The sequence below is a fragment of the Microtus oregoni genome, unplaced genomic scaffold (assembly GCF_018167655.1).
Source record: "Microtus oregoni isolate MIOR12 unplaced genomic scaffold, Mior012 000015F_ref0000493, whole genome shotgun sequence".
NCBI classification, from domain to species: Eukaryota; Metazoa; Chordata; class Mammalia; order Rodentia; family Cricetidae; genus Microtus; species Microtus oregoni.
The window spans coordinates 9984452-10010822 of record NW_024543074.1 but is presented as its reverse complement, the minus strand read 5'-3'; the positions used below and the strand labels follow the sequence as shown (position 1 = coordinate 10010822).

At 48.9% G+C, this 26371-nt stretch overlaps 1 protein-coding gene across 8 annotated transcripts in view; it reads right to left on the bottom strand.

The window, feature by feature from the left end:
* Msi2 (musashi RNA binding protein 2) overlaps nt 1-26371 on the bottom strand; it is a 370828-nt gene that overhangs the window by 176543 nt on the left and 167914 nt on the right. The window lies entirely within an intron of this gene.

Here is a 26371-nt window from a genome sequence, read left to right as displayed (position 1 = left end):
TAGGGTTGAGGAGCTCTGTATGTTGTACTATATACAGAAGTACTATATAGAAGAGGCCCCTCTGCCACATTACCAACTGCCAGTTTAAAAAATCCAAGGAGATCTAGTTACTAGCCGAGGAGGAGAGGGTATAGGCAAAATAGTGGTATTTTAAAGCTCTTTCCCAATACTAGCCATGCTATTTTAGTGGAAAAGCATAGCTGTCACTCAGCGGCGACATACAGGATCTTTATGAGGAACACAGCACACTGAAAGCACACTTACTTGCTGACGTAGTTATCTGGGTGGAACCGGTTACAAATTATTTTGGCTCTCTGCTTTTCAGTGGCATGGATAGGATAGGGTCCTTTTGAGAAGCACTACTGCCTGCTAGCTGCTATTCTGCAATCTCCTCCGGGAAATCAGCCCAGGAGGAACAACTGCTACCTGCTTGAAAACTCCGTCACTGGAGCCATGTGTCCTTGCATATAGAATGGCTAAACATGTCAGGTAGTGGTGGCTCATGCCTTTACTCTTAGGAGGCAGAGGCAGGTGGATCTCTGAGTCCGAGGCCAGCCTGGTCTACGAAGTGAGTTCCAGGACAGCCAGGGATACAGAAAGAAACCCTGTCTTGAAAAACAAAACAAACAACAACAAAACAAACAAAAAAGAATGGCTAAACAACCTTGGGAAGAGCCCTATAGATGTGCACAATTTATCACAAATCCCAAGGAAATGCCTCTCTGCCTCTCCAGTGGTCTGTGTGCCTGACCAATGAATGAGAAACGTGTGTGAAATCCCATGAGGGTCCCTTCCAACGTCCACCATCATTATATCCAACATCACCGGCTCTGTCACAAAGTTTACATTTAGTATGTGAACTAAAATATGTTTTAGTCACATTTAGGTATGAAACTGAAGTCATCCTCCTCCTATTGTTCTAATGCTCAAAACCCACGTGGTGTCATTGGGGTACAGCTAGCTTCATAGTAACTCACAAGTTACTTGTGAAAACGTTGTAGTAGCCAAAAACAGCAGTGTACACGTCAATCTCTGCATTCCAGAGGCAGGGGCAGAAAGGTCATGACGAGTATTGTCTACATAGCCAGTTCCAGGCCAGCCAGGGCTACATAGTCAAAGTCTAACTCAAAAACAACAACAACAACAAAATACAAAACCAGGCAAGTGAAAACCACCTCGGGCTCAAGACTAGGACAGCTGGGCTCAACAGCAGAGCAGAACAGCGGTTCTGAGGATACAGGATTTTTGTGCTGAACCTCTGGTCTATTAATAGCACACCATCCCTGCAGCTGAGGCCTGAAGCCCAGGCAGGCACAGGCAAGAGGTAGGAGTAGGCCTGGGTCAGTGTCCTGTTCACACAGTTCAATCTCAAGATTTGGAATCTATCAGTCTATAGCGTGGGGGAAGGCAGATACTCAGCTGAAAGTGACAGGACATCTCTTCTCCAGCTCCTAAATGCTTGGTCTGTGGCTGACACTAATGTGGGTCCTTGAAGACTGAGGCCATTTCTAACTGAGAGGCTGGGACATGGACTATCTATATAACCACTTTTAATAGTTATATTAGCAGATGCCAGCATTAATTCTTAGCATCTTAGCTCTACCAGGTTTACATTTGAAATATCACTTTGTCCTGGTGACTGGGACTTTGGTGGACTGACAGAATGAAGCAGAAGTTTCTGGCATCTAGTCCTTCTGAGATAGACTTGAAAGCTTGCAGGGCCTTGGGCATGTTACATGACCTTTGTGATGATCTCTTTGTTCACGTGTTTTTTAAAAAAAAAAAAACAAACCTCCCACCCCCAGACTTATTGAGGATTAAATGGATGTGAAAGCCTTGGGAAGGTGCCTGCCTGGCACACAGTAGGGCTCAGCAAAGACGCAGTTTAAGATATGGGCAGGCGGGATGGCTACGCTGGGCAGGTGACTCCCTACAACCAAGAACAAGTGAAGTCTGCAGTTCTGTGGCTACACTGGGCACACACTAATTAGAGTTTTGACTTTCACCCCAGCTTTGCTTCACTTGAGAACCCAGACTCCTAATTTGATACTTCTGGCATGTCCTACCTACCACTGTTCAAAAGAAACTTTGAATTCCTCATCATTAAATATAATGTGGCTTGAGATTAAACCTTCAATGTTAAAATGGGAGTATAGAGCACAGTTTGTTCAAAGGAGGAATGAGACGGTCAAACCTACTCTAGAAAGGCAATGCTCTGAAGACCCATGAATCTAAGGAGTTAGCAAGACCAAAGGCCAGAACTGAAGTCTCAGGGAAACCTGTGCTCCCCATAAACCACTCCTATCTCATCTCAGATCGCTGGTGACAGGCATGGAGAGGGACTAACTCTCCCTTCACCCCAAGACTCGAAACCCCATCCTCCAATAAACAGCTGGAGACCATAGGTCTAACTTCAGCACGTTCTTAGTCCCATACCATCAGTCCCCATCCCCCAGTGGCCTGAGATGCCAGGGCCACTCTCCCAGGCTCTCGCTCCTGTCTCACCCCTCTAGTACTTTCTCTTCCATCTCCTTCACCCCATCCAGCACGCATTGTTGGGCTGGCAGGCTGGATTTTGTCTGGTTTGTCTAGTGATGCATCCCTAGTGCCCAGAAGGCCACTGGTACTCTGTAGCCATTCAATAACTCTTTGAACAAATGAAAAAAATAAACAAATAGATAGCAAAGAGGACAGGGAGTCACCCTGTCAAAGGTTCACACAGTTGAGTCCTGGTTTGCTTTTTGAAAGGAAACAAATTTGTGTGTTAGTGATGGGAAGAAGGAATAATGCAACAAATGAGCTGGCCTCCTGCCCAAGGGCAAAACCCAGACTGTTTCACACTGAACCCTAGATAGGACGGTGAATTCCTTCCTACTCTGAGTCGCTCTCTGTCCTCCCCAGGCAGTCTGGGACTTCATGGTGGCCTTTATCACACTGCTGGCTCAATATGAGAATTCAAAAACCCAGTGACCTAAGTGCTGGCCTTGAATACAACAGAGAGACGTCAGCAGTAATCTATCTATCGCCCCTGGTTTGGGGGCAGATAGAGCTCTTAAAATAAGACTTCAGAGCCAGTGGCCTTTTCTTTCTTGATTGGTGGGGGGGGGGGGAACTAACATAGTTGGCAGAGTGTCTGAAAGGCTTCAAGTCCTCTAATTTGAAACAAAACAGAAGAATTGAGTAAAAAAGGTCTTTTCCACCAGACACTGAACTTGTCCTTTTGTACTGGGAAAAGAAATTACCTTGAAGGAGTGCACACAAGTCAACTAGACACAGATGACAGAATCTGGGGTGCCCTAGGCACCATCCATCCAATGTTCTCCTTCTCATGAGTCACTTCTATATCTCCTTTGCCAACCTCCCCAAAGCCAAAGGGGGCACTCTCCTGGACTATCTGCCCTGGGCCTCAGTCAGCAGGGTCACTGTGTCTCCGCATGCCCAGCTCACCTCAGCCCTTACTGCAAGGCTGCAAAGCCAGTGAGCACATGTCCCTGAAAGTTCCCTAGGTGTGCATCACTAAACAAACCAGGCTGCCAGGAGCTCTTGGACCCTTCTCCCGAATCTGCTCTAAGCTGCAGTCAGCATCCTTGCAGAGAGAGAAGACAGAACAGCTGTGTGCCCCCTCTTCAGTCCAGGTGGCTGTAGGAAGGCTTCTCAGGCAGACTGGACCAGAGCCATGGCAGCCTCTTGCGTCAAAGCTTCAACTATTTCTCACAATAGCCACACATTCCCAACCTTCCTGCCAGAAATCTCCCAGGAGGGAAAGACATGCTAAGTCCCCATCTATGAAGAGAGAACATTCTCTGAGAGCCCGTGCGTCTCGGGGAGTTATGCTTGTTACCAAACTGCCTCTGACTTCCAACACCACCCAGAGCAGGGTCCCTCTGGGGGCCTTTTTTAGTGAGTCTATGCTGTTGGGTGGGATGTGTACCCACACAGAGACCAGAGCCCATTTAGAGCACTCAGGGGGCCTTACTGGAATATGTACAGCCTTTGCAAAGCCTGCAGCAGGGTCCCAAGCTCACGCTTCCTGCAGCTGTCAATGTCACTTTGCTTGTAGGAGAGGGTTGGGGCACAGGGACGGGAGGAGATGCCTAGGGATGGGCTTTGGTTAACTAGTCTCTGTTGTTTGATCAAGGCCATGTCGAGAGCAGCACAGGGCGTCAAAAGGAAACCCATTTCTGATCAGCAGCATTAAGCACAGGAACAGGCGGGCTCATTGGCAGTCAGCTTTGGGAGGAACTGCCAGACTCAGAATCCATTAACAGGCAGTTGTGTCAGGAGAGAGGGCCTGCCTGTCAAGAGACTCCCTTCTGCAGGGCCCACCTGCTGTGCTGAGCTCTCCAGAGGACAGATAAACAGCTTCCAGCTCCGCCTCAAACACACTCACTCACACACACACACACACACACACACACACACACACACACCACACACAGAGCTCATGGTGCAGACTTCTGAACCTAACAAGGACAGAGACTAGGATTCTCAATCCCCATGGCCTAATGTGCTTTTCCCAAGCTAAGATCTGTCTCAGACATTTGAATTCCTCTGTCCTCATTCAAGAGAAAAGCCCCCAATCCCAAGACCTACTGAACTAGGGACAGAGGGCCATGTACGACAGGAATATAGAAAAGGAGGAACTCTGATTACATTTTAAATGGGATTTAAAGAAGGCAGACGGCTACTAATGAGGCTCACCGTGTAACCCCCAACAAATTACTTGATCCCCTCAGAGTCCCTATTTTCCCACCTGAAAATTGGGAGCAGGTCTCCCAAGAGCTGCCAGGGTGAAATAATACAAATGACAAATCTGAGTGCTTCATTCAGTGTGCAGGCCCTCTGACCTGAGCCACTTACCCAGGGCCTAAAGCAAGGCAAGGCTGTAAGACTCAAGGAAGTTGGGTCCCTAAATCACGGCATGGAAGCCAACCAGGAGCCTCCACTCACAACAGTGGAGTGAGCAAGAAGTAAACTTCTAGTGCGTTAAGCATTGACATTGTGGGGTACAGTTATTTCAGCAGCCAGTATCCCCTTCACTCGCACAGGCAACAAGGACAGCGTCTTCTGATACAAAACAGGGGAACCTCACTGAGATCCCCTGCTTTTAATGGCTACCAAACAGCCCTAAAGCTGCAGGTTCCCACAGTCATTGCATTCCTCTCTACCACACCCCACCTAGGCTCAGGGGAAGGTGACAGGAAGCCCCAAACAGCTGCAAAGCGGTGCAGACCGTAGAGGCGGGAGAGGTGTCTCGGTTCCCCTTGACTTCTGCTCAGGGACCCCCAGGAAACATACAAAGCTATTAACCAGAGGGAGCTGCTGATGCAAATCAGCCTAGATAGCCCTACATGTTGTGAGTGGCAGGCACTAACCGTTTGCATGACAAACCTCCTACAAGATGCCGGCTGAACTGCCCTTTTGTGCCAATTAAAGATTCTCCAGAACACAAAGATTACACACCACTCTGCAGCGCTGACAACAATAAAACAATTTTAAAGGCTATTCAGATCTTCAGTTCACAGCTGACACTGTCAGAAGGGGGAGATTGGCTGTGGCTTTGTTCTTTGTTGTTGTTTGAGTCTTAAGGCTTAACCAAGATTTCTGCAGGCGGGAGGGGGGGCAGGCAGACAGGAGGAGTCTGCAAGCTTTTTTGGAGTTTTTAAAGGAGAAAAATGAACAACCTGGTACTCCTTTTGTGTGCTTGAATGTGTCCATGTATGTGTGTATATATGAGGTCTCTCTCTCTCTCTCTCTCTCTCTCACACACACACACACACACACACACACACACACACACACTTTCTCATTACCACTTCTTCGGAGGTCCTCACTTTCCCAAGGAACCCATTCTGGTGTCTCTGTGAGTCTGGCACACCCTGAGCCATGGGGTTATGGGTAATACGAACAGATATTTTTGGCACCAATTAACTGAAACTACAAGGGCAAATGCCCAGGAGCTTTTGCCTTGTGTGTTTGCTTTAAAGGCAAATTTCCAAAAGCTGTGAGGGATTTTAAGAAAAACAACTTTGGATGTTCAGAGATAAGACGCTCAGGTCTGCTGAGGGAAATAAAGTGGGCTGAGTACGTCAGGTGAGTGGACTCCCTACCAGCTCCTCAGAATGAATGAGACAAAGCCCATCACTCACACCTATCACTCCTGTGTGATCTGCGTGTTTCTGGAACATTTTCCACAGGTGCCTGTGGCCCTCACCATCCCTTTCCTCAGGAGCTGAAAGTGAGCATCCAGGACTCTCCAAGACTGGGAGTCTGCTTCTCAAACCTGGGCCCTCTCGGAACTCTTGCCATGACTCTGGGGCCCAACATCTTCTAGTGTCGGCACACAGCAGCCCCTCCCATGTTGCTGTCACAAGTCTGTTGAGTACATGTGGTTCCTCAGATATCCACCCTCACCTAAATAGTTTTTTAAAATTTATTTATTTATTTTTATCACCTAAGTATTAACAACATGGGATTTCAAGAGGGGCAATTCCCTCCCCAAACGAGTCTGATCTCCCTCCCTCTCTCTCTCCCCTTCGTGCCTGTAGTATCCAGTGACCAAGGCTGCTGGGAGATACACAGGACACTGTCTATGGCAAGGTCTCCGGTGGTCAAGTGGAAAAACCCTCGTTTAGAGTCTGATGGCCAGAAATGCAAATATCTTAGACACTGTTTGACTTTACCACACTATTTGCCTTCACTGAGCTATGGCATCCAGATGCGAACAATGGGGACATCTATTCCTACCCTGCAGCAGGAGCAAAGGAGATGGCCTGAGATGAATGCACCTAGCAACTCTCTGGAGGCCTCAGAAGACCCTGCTGTGACCCACAGTTAAGGACTGAAGGGGAGAAAATGGTCCAGGATATTACAGAGCAGCAAACACCCCCAGCTTTGCGTGAGAGCATGGATCTCATCCTCCTCCTTGTTGAACTCTGTCCCCTGAAGCAAATTCATTCATAAAAGAAACATCTTCCCCATAAGGGGGGGGGGACCAAATAGAGAAACAGTCAAATAATAATGTCTGGGTCAGCTCCTGTCAGCTGGTTGTGATCAAAAACACATTCATATTCCATCTGCAGGGGCTAAACAGAAGGCTGCGGGCCATCTCAGGAATGCAAGCTCCTGGGGTTACACCTCCCCAAACTTACCAGTGGAGGCTTCCAGTAGGCCAGGGAGAGTGCATTCACCCCGGCCACTGCTGGCCACTTGCCCAGCCATGGGGTACTCAGTCACCTTCCCTACTTCAATTGTGAGAAGGTTCTGGAAGAAAGGAGAAAGGATAGCTTCTGCCCATACCCTCCCCACAGAAACAATTAGAGAGCTCAGGCTGTGGCTGCCAAGTTCCTCTGTCCAATTTGGTAGATATTTTAATAGAGAAGGAGAATTCCCAGGAGCCCCCAGCGGAAATGCCCCATGTCAGGGAACGTTTGTTTTCATTTCCTTTTGCCATCAATGAATTCTACTCATGGTAACAGCTTGGGGCTGGATCAGATCCACACAGAAGCATTTGTTCCTTGAAATAAATCTCTCTTTGGGGAATGACATATATACATCTGGGGGAGGGGGTGCACATACATACTCAGACGCGTATGTATTATGCATCACAGACAAAACACATGCATAAATCCCCAGGCAGGCAACCCTAGGCTCTTGGGAAGGGGAGGTGATCTGCTGGTTAGCACGGTTAATGAAAACCGGCTTGGTAAGAAACCTTCAGTGACGGAGTGTTTCCTCTACGAGGTAAGAACAGTTCCTGAATGCAGATCTCGCTGCAAGAGTACAAGGTAGCTGTAGAGTCTGAGGGTGAAAATGGTGATCACAACAGCTGTCATGGCCACACGGTATTTACTAAGTGTTTCTATGCACTGCCTCGTTTCAATCTCCCTATAGATACTATTCCTGCCATCAACACTCCATTGTAGGGATAAACAAAATAAGGCACCTGTTCACGGCTACAACAAGGCTGACAGGAGGTGGAGTCGGAATTCAGACATGGAGGCCTCCAAGGCCCTTCTAACTTCTAAAAAGATGCCCCCTCCACCTCATCGCCTCTGGTTGGGGAAGGGAGTCAGCCCTCCGCTTGTCTTTCAAGAGCCTAACTGCCACCCCAGCACTGGCAGGGTCTGCAGGGCCTCTCCCTAGCTAGAATGGCCCATTAGGGAAAAACAAGTGCGTCACGTTCTGTGTTCTTCCCATTTGGAGGAGGTCAGTCCAAAAACAAGGCTCAGCGTGCCTGCCAAGCTACACAGGGACCAATGTTCAATCAGACCCATGAGAACATTGTAAAAGGCATCTGTGAGACGCTAATTTCCTCTTGGCTCATTTTTGGGAAGACTCGTCACTTGAACACTCATCCTTCCTAAGAGCAGAGCCCCCTGGCAGGTGGGAGGAAGCAGCTCTACAGCCTCGCCAGCGCTCTCTCTACCCTGACCCATCCCACCGGCCTCTGAGGAGGTAAGGGCAGGCCTACCCAAAGGAGAGTTCCCAGAAAAGAAGTCTAGGAGCTTGGAGGCTGAAGACATCTCCCCTCTTCCTAGATGCCCACAGCTTTCCGGGAAGCCTGGTGTTAGCGGCATGAGCGAACATGCTAGAGGCTCACGGCAGAGGCAGAGAGGGCATCTGCCTCAACTAAATAAGGAAGATGCTCAAGAGCAGATCCTGGAGTGTGTGTGTGTGTGTGTGTGTGTGTGTGCGCGCGCGCGCACGCGTGCACACTTGTGCATGTGAGCATGCATGCACAGCAGCTGTGTCATCTCCTACAGATGAGGGGCGAGATGCAAGCCTTGAGGGACTCCCTGGATCAACCTCCTTAAAGCAATACCGAAAAGTACTCTTTTAGGCACTCAGTAAACGGCTCCTCTCTAAGCACAGCGCTTGTGCACAAAGGTGCTTCATAAAGACTGACTGGCTGGGTCCATCCGCAATCCAGCTTTACAGGCTCTAGACTAAGCTAAAAGAACAACATAAAAGGTATAGACTCCAGGGCCTAGAGCTCAGACCAGTGGCACACATGAAACAGTAGTATAATGGTGGTTAGGATCATCTGTGTGGCCGGCATGGTGAGCAAACACAGCCCTCATGAAGCCCTCCACCATTGTTCCAAGGGCAGGAAGCAAGCTCAGGGAGGGTGGACAGTCCAAAACTTCCAGGAACAAAGGACCAGGCTGTTGCTCCTACAGTGGCCTGTGACTGACTGCCATCCCATTCAGATCTCACAAGAGCCCTGTCTGATAAACACTATTATTGCATTGCAGCGGGGCAGCATTGAGGTGGGGTTTCCCTCTGTATGTTGTGATGACCATTGACAAATAAAGGAACTATGGCAGGGAAGAACAGAACTAGGTGGGAAAATCTAGGCTGTATGCTGGGAAAAAGGAGGCAGAGTCAAGGAGAAGCCATGTAGCCCGGCTGGAGACAGATGCCAGAACTTTAGCCAGGAAGCCACTGCCACGTGGCGATACACAAATTAATGGAGATGGGTTAAATTAATATGTAAGAATTAGCCAATAAGAAGTTAGAACTAATGGGCCAAGCAGTGTTTTAAATAATATGGTTTCTGTGTGTTTATTTCAGGGCTGAGAAGCCAGGAACCAACAAGCAGTCCTATTTCAACACAGCATTGCTGAGATTGTCCGGGTAACAATGGTGGGATTTGATCCCAGGCAAACTGCCACCAACATCTGTCTCCTCACTGAGTTAGCTGCGTTACCTTCCCCACCCAAAGAGCAGCTCTCTGACTGTTGGCCACTCTGCCGCCATCCTTGTAGGATGCCTCCTCATCCACACTGGGGAGATGAACTTGGACCCACCACACAAAGTTGACAAGGGCACAGGGCTACCCTCAAGGAGCTTAGGTTTTTCTGGATAAGACAGATTGATCCTTACAATAGGAGTGGGGCATGTCAAAATAAGTGATCCCCAAAGAAACACAGGAGAGCCATACATGTAGGGTTCAGTTCTGAGGTAAAGGGGACTTTCAGGGAGTCAGGATCTGACTCATAGCTGGGGGACAGAAAGGCCAAAGAGGACACGGGGACAGAAAGTTTAAGGTAGAGAGTAAGCTACAGCAGGTCATGCTCTGCAGGACAGGAGTCCTTGGGCTACAGTTCTCTAAGTTTTATTCCACGGCTACAGGATTTATACCAAGTGATAAGACAGATATTATATTGATTAGTTTTTTTGTTTGTTTGTTGTCATCTTGACACAAACTGGGTCATCTTGGAAGAAGGAACTTTAATGGAGAAAATGTCTTTGTCTGACTGCCTGGTAGGCAAGTCTGTGGTGGTCAATTAATGATTGATGTGGAAGGGTCTAGCCAACTGTGGGTATTCCCTTCCTAGATGGTGGAATGGTGGTTGTGGGAGATTGAGAAAGTCAGTGAGCAGCACTCCTCCACAGCCTCTACTTCACCTCCCACCTCCCAGCTTCTGCGCTGTTTGCGTTCCCGCAATGACACACTGTGATGGGGCACGTAAGCCAATCAAACTTTTTCCTCCTCAAGCTGCTTTTGGTCAGTGTTTGATCACAGCTACAGAACCCACACTAGGACAGATGTGTACTTCACAAGATCCATGAACAGACCGTGAAGGAACAGTGGAGATCTCTATATCCTACCAGCTGGAAGAATCCAATGACTGGCTGTCCTTATAGTTTGGCCAACTCTTCTCTGTACCTGAGGCTCATAAGCCAGGGCCTGAAGTGTAACAGAGCTCTGTAGGCAACAAAGTGCCCCAGGGCAAAAATCTTAACCCTTTCCCCACTGCTGATCATGGTCATGCAAACCCATCAACTAAAATCTGCTCGGCAGACCATGGACTCGGCACCCTCGTCATCTGTGTCTAAGTGTAATGGAAAAAATTGACTGTTTGCCTGGTGCAATAGGGCATGACACTGTTTACACAGAAATAATAGCCCAACTGTGATGGGTTCTAAATCTCCATTACAGTGAAAGATTTGAAGGAGTAAAGCAGTTAGAAAAATAATTGGTTTTCTTGTTTAGTTTAAAAGTCCTTTATGCTTACAGATCACAGACCTCACCTCTCCCTTCTTAGCGGCTTTAAAATAAAAAGGGAACCAGAGCTAGGAGATGAGGCCAGAGCCCAAACTTCTGTCTTTCTGGCAGACTCCTCAGAGGGGACAAGGCCAGGGCTGTTCTGGATTTCAGAGCATAAGTGGGTTCCTGATACCCACCAAGGTACCTTGAGGCAGCTACCAACTTAGTACGTGGGTTCATTTCAGTCTCCAAGGCAGACACAAAAGCTAGTTCCAGGCAGCCATGCTAGAGGATAAACAGAGGACACATGCCTTCTGCCTGTCGAGGAAAGCCAGCCTTTGCTCTCAAGAATTAAGAAATCACCAGGATGTCAAGGACAGACACAAGAAAAGGTCTTGTGTCTCAAGGAGACAAGATGAGCTACGGACTCCTCCTCCCAGGCCACCTTCTGATCTTGCCAGAGTGCGCCACCCTCAGTTACGTTCTACAGTACCAGCCTGAAGACATACGAAGTGCTGACATCAGGCCCAAGGAACCTGGTCAAATAAGCTTCCTTAAGAGCCCAAGACTCCTCGCACCCTCCTTGGGGATTTCACTCTCCCACCTTTGGTAAAGATAAATATGTTCCTCGGATGCAGAGATGGGGAACAAGGAGTCACTGCTGGTCTCTAAGGACTCTCGGGCAGGACTTCATTGAATTCACAGAACCCGTAGGCACATACTCAGGTCCCCTAAGACCTCACAACAATGACTCTACTGTCCAACCTATAGTCCCTCACCATTCGCCCAGCATGGAGCAATTGCTAAGCTGGGAGATCAGGATGTGTCAGATACTGACAACAATCGTCTATGAGCCAGAGAACATCAGTTCACAGGGCAATGCCAGGCAGAAGGGGCTGTAGGGGGAAGGGACCAGTATGTTCCATGTGTGATTTTACCATCAGAGAGGGCTTGGAGAGTCCCATCTAACTACTCAAGGACAGGGTCTATAATCTTCAAGATGAATGTATTAGGCCACCGTTCCCAGACTTGCAGGAGCAGGTGCCTGGGTTGGGTACAGCATGAGAGAACACATAACGACAAGAACCCATCATTCTTCTAACCCATCTGCCTGCTCTTCCATCTACTTCTTTTCACCCGTATTTCCCGTCATCTATTCTTCTAGCCTCCTATTCTCTAATCTATTTGCCCATCCATCCCCAACTCTATCTCTCCATCCATGCTTCCATCCTTCCTTCTTTCCACCTACCCACCACCTAAAAGGTCTTTACCTGCCCTTCTATCTATACATCTGTCCTTTTTCTTTCTTTTTGTGTCTTTCCTTCTATTCATATATCCATACACTTCTTCCTTCCATCCACCCAGCCCTTGTGTAGACTCCGTCAATCACCGAGCTACAATCACCTCTCCTGGCCCCAGGACTTCTGGGAAATGCAGCAAAGCACTCATAGTTGAGAGTTCTTCCTAGGTCTGTGTCTGTCTTCAGGGGCTGGCTTGAATTTTCCCAGCATGCACTCCATCCCAGCCTGAGGCCTTTTCTCCCTACTCAAGGTGAGCAGGGTGAGCCTGTAGGTTCAGTCCTAGCTGTGGAAGTTTCTAGAAGTAGATGTGCAAAGGCCCCACATCTAAGCCCCCACTGGCTTTTGCTCACAAGATAAAGGGTCCCTTTGAAAGGAGCTAATAGGATGAAAAGTCACAGTAGCCAAGATTCGTTCCACTCTGTTAAACTAGAGAGCAGGGACACAGAACTCAGATGGAGGTAACAGACCTCAAGTCGGTCTAACTTAAGACTGGTATCTGAAACATGACTTTCATTTGAAAGTTGGACCTAAATGTTGCCGACAGCAACCTTAAAAAAAAATCAATAAAGAAAAGAGGGGATGAGAGCTTAGTGAGAAAAATGCAGGAACTTATGAGTTCAAGACCCTGCGGGACACTCCTGAATATTTTAAATATCGTGTGTGTGGGTGGGTGGGGGCTGAAAACAGTCTCTCCCAACTTAAAACCAGGGAGTCTCTTTCTAGTGTGCAAATCCTTTGAGGCAATTCTTTAAATTATTTACCAGCTTTTTGATTATATTTTATGGTGGGGTGGGTGGCAGGAGGGAGGGAGGGAGGGAGGGAGGGAGGGAGGGAGGGAGGGAGGGGGGTGGCGCGGGGAGAGAGCCAGGGAAGAAGTAAGGAGGAGAAACCAGCGGCTGACATTTTCAATATCTGCCTGGAATATTTTAAAGCCTTGTGGCTGTTTGAAATCTCAGTCTCTGGCAACAATGGCCCGCTGCCTCCCGAACTTCTTTAGGTCATATTTGCATACAAAAGAGTGGCTGCTGAGAGCTATTATGCCGGCAGAGCCTCGGCAGGCCTGGGAGAGGCCAGGTTACCAGCGAGTGGGAAGAACCCACAGAGACCCCATTAATTTTTCAGGAATTCTCAGGCCTTGGCCTTTTAAAGGCCAGTGGGGAGAAATTCCAGTTTGAAGCCTCCCCACAGTTGCTGCCACTAAATGTTCAGTCCAAATTGAGAAATGAAGAGTGACAGGGTCCCTTGCCTAATTACGGGGGCCTCCTGGCTCAGACAGCCACAAAGAGGAGAGCCTTCGCCCAGCATGGCGTGAGGTGCACTGGGGAGAGGCCCCCATGTGTGCACCCAACTCTCCCTCCGAGGTCCAATTTCAGGAAATTTATTCCAGTTGTAAGCCATTAGGTGGCAATTTTTCAAATCAACCTTATGATTCCAAAGCCATCAAAGCACTTGCTGCCTAATAGACCCTGGAAACCTTCTTCCAGGCTCAGAGCTGAGCGAAAGGTCTCTAAAAGCATAGCGTAATAAAGGTACATGGTCTTCGGTCTTCTCGGGGCTTAAAGAAACTGGCTCACAGCTAAGTACAGCCCGGGTTCCAGGCTGTTCAGACACCCACAAACTGGAGAAGAGTGATGGGATGGGGGGTGGGGTTGAGGGGGTCAGGAGGCATCCAGGGACGGGGACTAGGCTCGGAGTGCTCAGCTCAGCTCAGCTCCTCAGCTCAGCTCCTCATCAGGATGCTCTGGTGGCCCAGGCTCCACAGCCTCTGCAAAAGGAGCCATGGGACAGAGCTAGGGAAGGCAGCTGTCTCAGACCGGGATCCTGTTTCTATCCCCACCTGCCTGTCTTCCACTGTGCCCGGAGGGACCCTAAATTCAACGAGCACAACTAGTTTCATCATGGTATAAAAACCAAAGCAGGGCCGGGCGATGGTGGCGCACGCCTTTAATCCCAGCACTCGGGAGGCAGAGGCAGGCGGATCTCTGTGAGTTCGAGACCAGCCTGGTCTACAGAGCTAGTTCCAGGACAGGCTCCAAAGCCGCAAAGAAACCCTGTCTCGAAAAACAAAAACAAAACAAACAAACAAAAAAACCAAAGCAGTTTCTGAGGAAGCCAGGACAATGGTCCACCTCCCCACTAAAGGGAGGGGGCTGAAGAATCTCTCTGTGTTTAGTGTTTGTTGGTTTGCCGCATGGTTTAGAGGCACTTGGGGCTTTAACTCTGACCCTCACCAGGGAAAAACAGTCTACAGCTGAGCTACACCCCAGCCCTGGATCGCTGCCTCTGAAACGGGTGTTTGTGATAGGTTGGCTTGTGTCCGAACAAAACGTTTCCTCTGTCCCTTTGTTTGGGTTTTCAGAAACAGTCACCTCATTGTGCTAAGCGGAAATATGACAGTAATAGAATAGGCAATATCTTTATGTTTTAAACCATTCTTGGAGGCTCCATCAAAAAGGGACGCACTCATGGAGTCTAAGACAGGGTGGGGACAGGGGTAGGGATCCCAGGGGAGGGATAAAAAGGACACTGCCAGCAGGAAGCACCACGTAACAGGAGGTTACAAGACACTGTCACATATGGGGCCTCGAGTTAGGTGTACAGAATTACAGGCTCCGTCCTGACCGACAATGGAGCTGTAGTCTCCTATTCTTTCCACCCCTCCCTCTGCCCAGGTCCCCCAGCCCCCTCTTTGCTAAGGATGAACCCTATGGCCTGCTAGGGCATTGAAGAGTTCTACCACAACCAGTGAACCACAGTCCCAGCTACATGGGGACTGTTTTCCACTCAGAACTAAGGACTTTCTGGCAAGATTCATCTTCTTGCCAAGCTGAAGCAGGAGGCCCTTGTAAGCTGCCCACTGGACCTGTCTCCAAAGAGAGAAACGAGAGAAACAGAAAAAGTGTGGCCTACAAGGAAACCCCAGGGCTTCCAGGAGGAAGCCTGGACCAAGAGGCACTCACCAGGAAAGTTACCTGTAACCACCATAAATCACCTGTCTCCCTCAAATCTGTCCTCAGAGAAAGGGGTTTAACTATGTTTAGTCTCTGACCCTCTGGTTTAAGGGCTCAACACCTCCAAAAGGGGGCACGCTCCTCTCATCTGCTTCCCTTTCTCTGGGAGCTCTGCCCCTGTGCTGCACGTCCATGCCACTTCTTTCTCCCATACTCAACCCCCTCACTCACTTCATCCTTCAGTGTATCAGCCAAGGAAGCAGAACCATCCCAAGTCTAGAAAGCATTGAGTCCATCTGTATGTTGCTTAAGCTGAATCAAACAAAACAGGCAGGGAGACTGAGCAGAGATGTTTGGCAAGCCTCAACAGATGACACTAGGAGTATAGGGGACTATACATGAGTCATCTAGACTAGGAAATCGGAAAATGACAAAGAAATAACACAGGAGGGGGACATCCGGTCTGGGACACAAGGAAGATGACTAAACAGGACTCAGGATGAAGGTTGCTTCTGGCTGAGTGTGACAAGCTTGGGAGTAGGGAATCTATCTATAGAGGACATTTCAGCCATGCTACCTTGGCTTGGGGCAGGCAATGGGACTGAGGCAAGGGGACCACACTATGAGACAGAAAACACAGGGACGGAAACGCTGGAGAGACAGGACTGCAAGGGCAAGAAGGCAGGTAGAAGAGTACCCTAGATTCTGACTACGGCAATCAGCCAAAGAGGAAAACAAGGTAGAGTTCCCGAGTGGTGAATGACCACTAGGCAAAAGGACAACCTTGGTCGGGAGGCGGGTGACCTCAGATATAGAAACTGAGCCGTTTAGTAGAAATGGCTTCTCAAAACCCCGGGGGCCTCTAACTTTACTCACACTGGAAAGTCCCCACGAGCAAAAGTCATCTCAAAACTGTTTGTCCTCGTTAAAGGCTCCCCCAAATCTGTCTGCCAGCCCATCACCACATTTGCAGTGCTGGAAGCTTCAGTCTCACTGATCCCAGACAGAAAATGAGTCAGGGGTCCTAGCAGCAGGTGGAGAACAATCAAGTCCACAGGTCTGTTTGGGGGGCTCCAAACTGTAAGCAGGGAGAGAGGTGCTTGACTCTTGAGGGCTGCAGGGAATTCTGAGATCTGTAGACTATGACCTCAGGTCGTCAGTCACCAGTGCCCACTCAAGGAGCAATGACGAAAGAATGTGCGTTTGAAGGCATGACACCCATCCAGGGCAGCAGAGAAAAACGCAGCATCCTGGCAATTAACAGAGAAGACAAACCCAGGGGCCTCCGCCACATTAGAGACTTAATGGCCCATGATGCTACAGGGGCCAACATTCCCCTCTTGCTGGATTTCAACTTGGCTAGCTCTGTACTGCGTCTGTACGGCTTGCCTCTGAGGAGGAAATGCTCTAAATGAGAAGGCTCATGCAGGGGATGTCCTTGGTCTGTGCTGGAAGCTTTTCTGATCAATAAAAGGAAATTCTCTCTCAAGTATGCAGACTCACACAGATTCCTTTTTTCCTGGTCCACCCTCACAGCCCCGCTTGGAAGTAAACTCTGGACAGTGGACTTCTTCAGTCTCTCAGCAGAGAATCCTTCGAACTTTCTAGGGCTCATGTAGACACGGTGCCCACCATTGCAGAAAGCAGGGAGGGGCTCTGGAGCACAGAAAGGCATTGACCCACATCTGCTGGACGGCTGTGACCTCAATAGTAAAGTGAACCACACACAGGGGAGGGCAGATGGAATGACCACACAGGGTGCAGAGTGTGAGGGTTAGGTCAGAGAGGCTAGGAAGGCTAGGCAAGGAGGAGGAGGAAGCTGGGACATGTTGTATGGTTTCCTTAAAACTAAGCCGCTGCGATGCTAACCCTAAGCCCTCAGTATGTGACCATATTTGGAAACAGAGTTGCCGCAGGTGTAATTAGTTATGCAATTAGTTAGTTATGAGGGAAGGACCTCGGTCTAATGGGTCTGGGGTCCCAACAGAAAAGGTGGACTGGGGACGTAGGGAAAAGGCCATGTGAAGACTCTGGAAAGGCATGAGTGACATGTCCACAAACCCAAGAACAGTCGCTCCAGTAAGGAGAGAGGCCTGGGACAGAGCCACCCTGGGCACCTCAGGGTGTGACATGATGTTTCTCTGCAGATGCACTTTCTACTGCAGCCTTTACAAACTCAGACTGGAGAGAGAGGAAGGGAGGAAGGAAGGAAAGGGAGGGCCCAAAGGAGGCCTGCCCAGGGCTGCCATCTCCCCGGCTGGGTGGAAGGCACAGGCTGGGCCTGGGTTCCTACAGCAGGCAGCCTGGCACAGAAGAATCAATCATGTCCCTTGCACAGCATTTTCCCACCACCTACCTTCCTCTTCGCCAGGTCCCTCTGCTGAAGCTACCCTGCCCCAGAGGATTAATTTTTAATAAGTCAGCACTCTGTTTTTCTGTATTTACTAAAATTTAAGACAACAAGTCATTGGACCTGGAAAGCTTGGGCTGACTAATTACTACCCAACATCTGCCTCGGGGTGACCGGGCGTCCCCACCCCCACCCCAGGGAGCAGAAAGAAGGCTTCCACGTAGATAAGCAAGAGAAGACTAGGTGGCACCTGCCCAGTCACCCTGAGCAGGGTCAAATGTAGGAAGCAGTTGTCTATCTTGTGGGCATATGCTCACACATACCGGGAGTGAGTACCACCAATCCCATCTCAGGAATGGCACACTGAAATCAGGGATAACTCGGCCTTTGCGTCGGGTCCACAGGACAATCCAACCCCATTACCCTCGAAGCACTCAGTAAGAAGGTGCACAGCAAGGGGCGTAGTGTTGATACATCATGCTGCCTCACCCCTCACCAGCCACCCAGGCACGCTCCTGGTACATGCTGGGCACTTAGCCCAGAGCCCCCATCCTCCTGAGAGCACGCAGCCCTCTCAGCCGGTCCTGACTTTGGGAACAGATTCTGCTTGCTACCTTTGGAAGCCACACCTCCTCTGTACAGCTGAAATGTGGTCCGACCCACTGCCCTCCTCACCCCCAGCCCCAAGCTTTGCTTCGGCTCTGAAGTTCTCTAAATTCAACTTCTATGTTGCCCTGAAGACAGTCTGTGCTGCTCCTCCCTGGGAACCGTGAGTACGCCATCATGCCAGGGGTCTGACTTGTCTTTCCACAGCTCCTGCTCTGCCTTCAAGGCCCCCTTCCTCTTACAGATAAGACCCCTGGACGTGGCAAGATGCTGCACCTTCACTCTGGGTATCTGTAATCACGTTTCTCCATGACTCTTCCTTATCATGAGGACCCCCCACACACACCCAGTGCGAGGGCTGTGTCCTGTGATGCTGGGCTACAGGTGCAGAGAGGATGGCCGTTAGTTACAAATAAACAAGCATTGGGGTTCCCTTCTAGCCCCAAAGGTTGCTTGGATTAGCTCTGTGGAACCTGAAGCTGGGAGTCAAGGGCAGTGTCATTCTGTGTCATTCTGACATCAGAGGGACAAAGGCGCCCGATGATTCACACGGCTCTTCCTGCCTCCTGGCTTCTCGCTGCCCTCTGCTAAAACGCTTTGTTTTGACCTTGGTCCACAGCCCTGCATGGCATCCCTCACCTTCTTACCTCACTCTCCCATCCCTTCTCAAAATAACTGCAGAGCATTCTGACAGGACCCTGAGTTTAGCACAAAGGCCATCTGTTAAATCTCACCAAGAAGCTTGTGAGAAAAGTCCCTGAACATGGTAGTTCAACTTTTGTACCAAATGACTACCCCAAACTCAAGTTTTATTCAAGAAGTTTTCTCCCTACTCATTACGTAGAAAGAAAAACACTGAATAGCACAGCCCCGTCTCTGGGAAACTTCTCTCTGGCTCTTACCACCCGGCAGGCATTCTTCTGGGTGGTGTAGCCAAGCAACCAGCACTGAGACTGGGCTCAAATCCTCCAGCGACCGTTCAAGGGGCTGCCATAGTTACCCAAAGCAAACAACCCAATGCACTTGCCAGGGGCCCAGCAGCCAGGCACCAGAACAGGTTAGAGAATTCTCAAATTATCCTCCTGTGGCCGACACAGAATGCACCCTACATACAAAACCTGACTCAAAACATGGCACCAGTAGCAATTAACAGGCCAGTTACTTTCTGGAGTTCACAGGGTCACTGATTAGGGTTACGGGCAGAGCCACTGGGCTTTTGGAAGATGCTCAGAGGCAGGAACAAGGAGAAAACTATAGCTAGGGAGGGGTCTCCATCCAATCTAGAGATTCTCAATCCAAGACCACAGATATTCCTAGACATGAGGAATCCAGGAATTCCTGACTTTATTTCCGACCTTATTACCGAGGCGGTATCAATCAGTTTCTAAAAGCCAACCAAAAATTGTACACTGAATCTATGTTCTTTGCTTTTGATAAATCACTAAACACAATGAAGCTCTCCTCGCCACTGACAGACTACATATTACACAGTATATACATTGCATGTTTGCACACATACATGTGTGCATATGTGTGTGTGTATATATGTATATTCAAGTTGACCTCTGGTATAGAAATATACTTGAATACATGCAATAAAATGCCTGGTATAGATTTCTATAAAGCCATCTGACTTCAAACTATCAAATCAGGACTTACCTTACTCCCTAATGTTCACTGAGTAATTGGCTTTTCAAGAGGGAAACAGTGTTTTGAGGACCAGGGTCTCTAGGAGAAATTTTACTTGAGAAGCGGTAAAGACATTAAGAACACTTGAATAGCTGCTACTGTGTACCGCCAAGGATGCTGATGTCTCAGAGCAGTCAACGACTTTTAGAAGCTTCTCATAGAACACTTTAAGAGACATTAGTCCTGCAACCCCCGCCCCCTTAATGCAAGTTCAGCAGTGAGACAAGCTCAGGTATGGGTACTCACACCACGTGGGTCAGCAGACTGTTAAATCCTGGAGTTGCTACATTCTCTGGCCTCACTTGTGTGTCTGATACCTCTCAACATGTAGGGAACTATGGCCTTTGGGGAACCATATAGTGTCTAATTCTGCCCAGAGAGACAGTGAGGTTGGTAGGAAGGGCCAGTAAGGCATGAATGACGACGCTAGGCCTTTGGAACAGGGCACTGCCATACTTTTCACCTCTCCACCCGGACAGTGGAATGAACGCCAGCGAGGCCATGAGGCCTGCTACATGGAGACTCTATGGGAAAAGATGATGCCCCGTTCCCAACTCCGAGAGTCTTGGCCGACTCAAGTAAGTCCTGCTGCCAAGGAGAGTTAAATGGCTGCAAATGACCTAGACGGCAATCATCTGCCTAAAATAAACTCGAAGATGACGTGGCTCTGGGAGCTGCATCAACATCTTCCCGTGAAGATTTGCTGACCCAATACAGCAGGCCTGGGATTGAGCTCTGACTGTGCTCCCAAGCATGGCCTTTGGCGAGTCCTCAATCAAGACCAACTCTCCAAAACCAGGGAACCAGGGTGGCTCTCTCCCTCTGAGAGAGGCTTGGAGGCATCACAGCAACGAGAGGGCTGTGGACTTATCCCTACTGCACAACACCGATGTGCCGGTGTGGATACTGAGCTCGGATACGCAGATGGCCAGGCACGACTGTGAAGAGGGAATAGCGCTCCAGGTTGTGACTACTGCTCAGAGACGCCTCACTGTCCATGCAGCGAAAGGGGCACAATGGAAGCCTTCTTGGGGATGTTTCAATCAGTCACACCTTCCTGAAAAATTTCTAGAATTTTGTCTACAGAGCTTGTGCGTAGCACCCAGACATGGGCCTCAGCTGTGTGTGTGTGTGTGTGTGTGTGTGTGTGTGTGTGTGTGTGTGTGTGTGTAAGCATGCATGCACAAGGGAGGGCAAACCCCAAGTTTCACTTGTGGCTATCTAGCAGACTACGGCAAGAGACAGGCTCAGCTGGGCTCTCCATGCAGCCCTACTTCTCAGAGCTCACATGGGGGACCAGCAGCTCAAAGCTGTCGCTGTGGGCTCTCCCCCACTGTGGCCTCTGTGCTTTCCCGCCCCGCTGCATCAGGCCCACCTTACCTCCACTCTCGAGAACATGTCTGTTTGCTTTGGACTGGCTATACACAGAAACTTAAAAACTCAGAGGGCACACGGGGGAGCTGGGCTCTGTTTAAAGATGCTCTCTGCAGCAGCTGTCATCTTTAATGTATAAGGGTTCCTCAGGACCAGGCCAGCAGTGGACCAGGGCTGGGATCTGCGCCCACCCTGTGCACTTTCTAGGGCTTAAAAACACAAGTGGAAGTACAGGAAGTTGGTTTTTTACAAAAGCAAAGGAGATGCTAATGCAGGAAGATGGCTTCAAGCCCTCGTTTCAAGTCTTGGGCTACATGCCAAGGGTTTCCAACAACAAACACAGCTCCCTACAGGAGAGCTAGGGGCCAGAGGATCCTCTGCATTATTCAGGGGGGTGACCACAGGACCATCTTCTGTGCAAATTGGCACAGAGAATAAGTGCTTCCTATGGCAGTTGGCTGTGTTTTCAAAGCAAAGGGCATCCTAGTATGGACCCCACAGAAAGGGCAGGGAAAGAACCAGCCCAGAGAGCATCTCCTGGGATCAGTGTGAGGGAATAAGCTAGGTGTGGAAAGCCAGGCATACACAATTAGTGAGCAGGTCCACGGTCACAACAGAAGTGGATTGTAACCCCACATGTGGTCACAGCAGTATTTACTTCCGGGAATAAGGGGCGGGGGGCGGGACTGGCTTAGCACCTTTCAGGCCTTGAGTTAGTGAAGAGTCCATGGCCTCCTGTACTATACACTTACTACTTCACGCCATATTCCAAAAGCACACTCAGACCCAGCCAAACAGGTCAGATACATCACGGCATTGGCAGCGGTATGGTGTTGAAGTAGGCTGGATATATATTCATGGTAGCTCTTGAGAACATAAGTGGAAGTACATGATCTCTGCACACTGAGACCATCATGGAAACACAGGAAGAGGGTATCTGACATCCCATGGTCTGGGGTTGTTTGTGGGGGGCTACCAAAGATATGTTAGTTTCATCACGGTGCTCTAGGAGCTCCCCCAACTCAGTTAACACAACTAAGAAAAACGCTCACAATCCAATCAGAGCACCTAGGAAACACTCTCTCCACTCAGTCCATAGGTGGGGAGCTCTCATTTCACTAGGGTTTGCTCTATAAATGAGATTTCATTCTGGTGTCTGCCTGGCCACCAGCTAGCTAACAGGACACAGGGTCATGAGACCCTTTCTGCTTAATATTAGAATTTAGCCAGCTTGTGGCAGGTCCTGATGAGGCAGAGAAAAGCAAGAACCCTGGGGTCAGACAAGGTTGGGATCCTTACTCTATCAACCTTTAGCCATGGGACCTTGACCAAGTCACTTAATCTCTAGGGACCTCCATTTACTCCCGGTAAACTGAAGCTAACAGAAAGAGCTCCTGCTACAAGGTCTGCGGTAAGGGTTAAACGCAGAAGTGTGCCTAGCACAGGGCATATCCTCTGCACAGGCAGGTACTCCTGCCTGCTCAGGCTGCTTCTGGGGCTAGCATTAAGCTCGCTTTGCCCTATGATACTGCTGACTGCTCCCCATACAGTAAATCATAGGGACGCAATTCAATCCCAAGTCCTTATGTTAAGATCATCACCTAAATAGCAAGTTTCAAGTCATGTCACAAGACACCTTGAAAACCATGACAGCGGCCTTACAGAGAAATGACAAGTCTGAGTGAGAAGCCCCTTGACCATGGCTCCTCAGCCAAGGCTGCTTCTGTAGCTTTGTTCCAGCTCCATCAGGAGGAAGCCCACTGCTCTCCTGCCTGCGCCTCAGCTCCCCCATTGCTGAGGGCAGGGCTCCACCCTCTTCTAGTCCTCCAGGGAAGAGTGATGCTGCCATTTGGTGGGTGCTTAGCAGAAACGTATGTGATGAAACACACCGTTTGCAATTTCTGACCCATCATAGGTAACAAATGCTTGCCAGCTACCTACACTAACTGTGAAATAATCCAAACCTCCGTAGAGAGCAGCCTTTCCAGGAACAGGTTGTTGCCCCTCCCCCACCCCCATATACTAAATTCAGAAAAGGACACCAAGAGAGTAATCCTTATTTCCACAAAAAGCTGGCAAGTAGATGTATTGGCATCACCATAGTCACCTGGCCTTCCCTGGCATCTGGGATCTACAGTCCAAGATTGGTGCACAAACGACCAGGAGAGAGAGCAGTCTAGTGTTTGCCGGCTGTGGGCAAAGTGGCCCTGGTCAGATGGCTTCTCCCCTGTAAGGACAGACAGGCTGCTGCGGTCTCTGTAGGCTGAAACAGGGATGGTCCCACTGCACCGATAAAGATGAGGAGAACTGAGAGCCATGCTGAAGGCCTGAAGCCTTGGGCCAGCATGCCTCAGACCTCACTCAGGAACAGCTCTCTGGGTACAGAGGAAGGTGCTGGACCAGCTAACAGTGTTCTGGGAGTGAAGACCAGTGTCTGTTAAATGGAGTCTAAAGAGTAAGCACATAGCCAGAGAAGCCTGTCCTGAGACTGAGAGACTAGAGCAAGGGACAATGTTTTTTAGGAAAGAAAAGAAAGTTGTGACTCATGAAAATGGCAAGAAAAGTTTGCAGAATGTAGGGCTTCTTCTCAGCCCAATTCCCAGGGATGGTGATGTTCTCCACGCCTCCTTTCTGGAACCAGAGGACTCAAGTTTAAATGAGAAGGACCCCATAGGCTCATGTATCCAAATACTTGGTCCCCAGTTAGTGGAACTGTTTGGGAAAGATTAGAAGGTGTGGCCTTGTTGGAGGCATGTCACTGGAGGTCAGCTTTGAGGTTTCATTTCTGGTTACACACACACACACACACACACACACACACACACACACACCATACTTGTGGATCAAGATGTAAATTCTCAGCTACTGCTCCAGCTCCATATCCACAGGCCTGCTGCCATGCATCCCACCATAATGGGTCATGGACTCCAACCTGGAACTGTGGACACAGAGCAATAGCAAAGTAACAAAGATACAGATAAAGACAAGAGACATACCTGTCCCTTCTGAAGGATAGACAGCCCCTACTGGGCAGCATTCCAGTAGAGTTTTAAAGGCCACAGCTCAGCAAGTCTGCTAGAATGAACACAGGCCTGTGCTCACAGCCTACTGCTCTCCAATGACCAAGTCCCTGTGTTCTTTCTCAGTATCTGCCTACTTCCAACCCCAACTTCAGAAAGCCCCAGATCTAGGCTCCTATATATGCAGGAACAGGAAAAGAGTAATGGTGATACCTTTGTTCTTGGGCCAAAAGCAGACAAGCTTCCTGTGCAAAGATGCCAGCTTCCAGGCTAGCTCCTGATCTGGCAGAAATGTCACAGGACAGATGGGCAGATAGAGAAAAAGATCTTAAAAAAGAGAGGGCAGCCCACTGTTGCAGAAAACAACAACTGGTCCTTCCAAGATGGCGTCCTCAAGCCCCATCCCCCACATCTATTGAGTGATTTCACCAAGGATCTCATCTGTGCACTGACAGACAAGACATCAGCCAGGGAGATGGAGGCTGTCCTACCTTAACTGTGCCCCTGCCCCCAACTGAAAGTCAAGTCAGCTGAGAGGGCTACCTTGAAAATCACACAGTCTGCATGTGGACACAGGGATCAGAGTCACTAAAGGCAAAAAGGACATGGGAATTTGGTCCCTCGTGCTCCAGTCCTTCCGAACATGGGCCTGCCTCGGGCAGCCATTCCTTGCCACAGACTCAATCTGCCTCATCGACAAGGAAGGAAGCTACCTGGACCTCTACAGGGAATAAGACAACTGCAGACCCATCATTGCCGTGTTTCCTCTCACGCCAGGAAAGGGCAGAGGACAGTGCGGAAGAGTTTCGTGGAAGCCTGCAAAACTAAACTGGTACTCCATCGTGTCCTCCACAAATACAGAAAAGGACAAAGACTCAGCAAGGCTCTGAAGAATCATGAAGGAAGAGTCAGGGATGGGAGGGGGCCAAGCTATGCAAAGAGACAGACTATCCGTGAAGTTTTAACTTTTAACAGTTTATTTTTGGACACATAAACACAAACATAGAGAGACCCTGTCTCCAAAAACAAACAAAAGCTTATTTTTATTTTCTGTCTGAATGTATATACACAAACCACGCGTGTGCCCAGTGTCCATAAAGGTCTAAAGGTGGCATGGGAATCCCCCGAAACTGGTGTTACAGATGGCTGTGAGCGTTCGTGTGGGTGCTGGGAACCGAACTCAGGTCCTCTGCAAGAGCAGCAAGTGTTCTTTGTTTGTTTGTTTGTTTTTCCAGACAGGGTTTCTCTGTGTAGCCCTAGCTGTCGTGGAACTTGCTTTGTATACTAGGCTGATCTCAAACTCACAGAGATCCACTTGCCTCTGCTTCCCAAATGCTGGGATTAAAGGTGTGCGCCACCACCTCCCAGGGTAGCAAGCGCTCTTAAACACTGAGCTATTGCTCCAGCCCCACGTTCTAATCTTTCAAGGGACGCTGAGTAAAGTATACGTTTTGGTAACACTTCCTTTCTCTCTTTTAAACTGGGAAATGCCATTTCCAGTTGCCACTTAGCCACACAAGGTAATAAATCTTTTTCCTCCCTCTCCAGTTTCATTTTGAAGAGAGAAAAGAAAACCCGGTTCCCTCCGATGTTGAATTTGCTGAAGGTCAAATTCTAGTGCCTATAAACTTTGATAATGTCTCTATAATTTACTATTTTTTTACAGGCGCTCTAGCTTTTAATAGCAAAAGCGAGTCATTTTTCTCTGCTCATTTGCAGCGTGTGAAGGGGGAAAATCTGTCGCGTCTGACGTGTCTGAGCTAACACACTTCATTTTCCTTTCTAGTCAGTACATGAACTAAAAATTACTTCTTGCAAATAGATGCATATGTCTATAATGGACACGTAACATATGTGTCCATGATCAAGGCTGGAGAAAAACAGAATAAAATGAAGATAAGCCAGTCAAAATACTGTCAACAGCACCCCCACTAAAAAAAAAAGAAAGAAAAAACAAAACGCCACACCATTTTAATGTATCTATGTTTAAAAAACTTCTGGTCACCAGCACAATTCCTAACCACATTCTAACCCTTATACCTCTTATACCCACAGACTCATGCAGTTATCACCCTCATCAAATA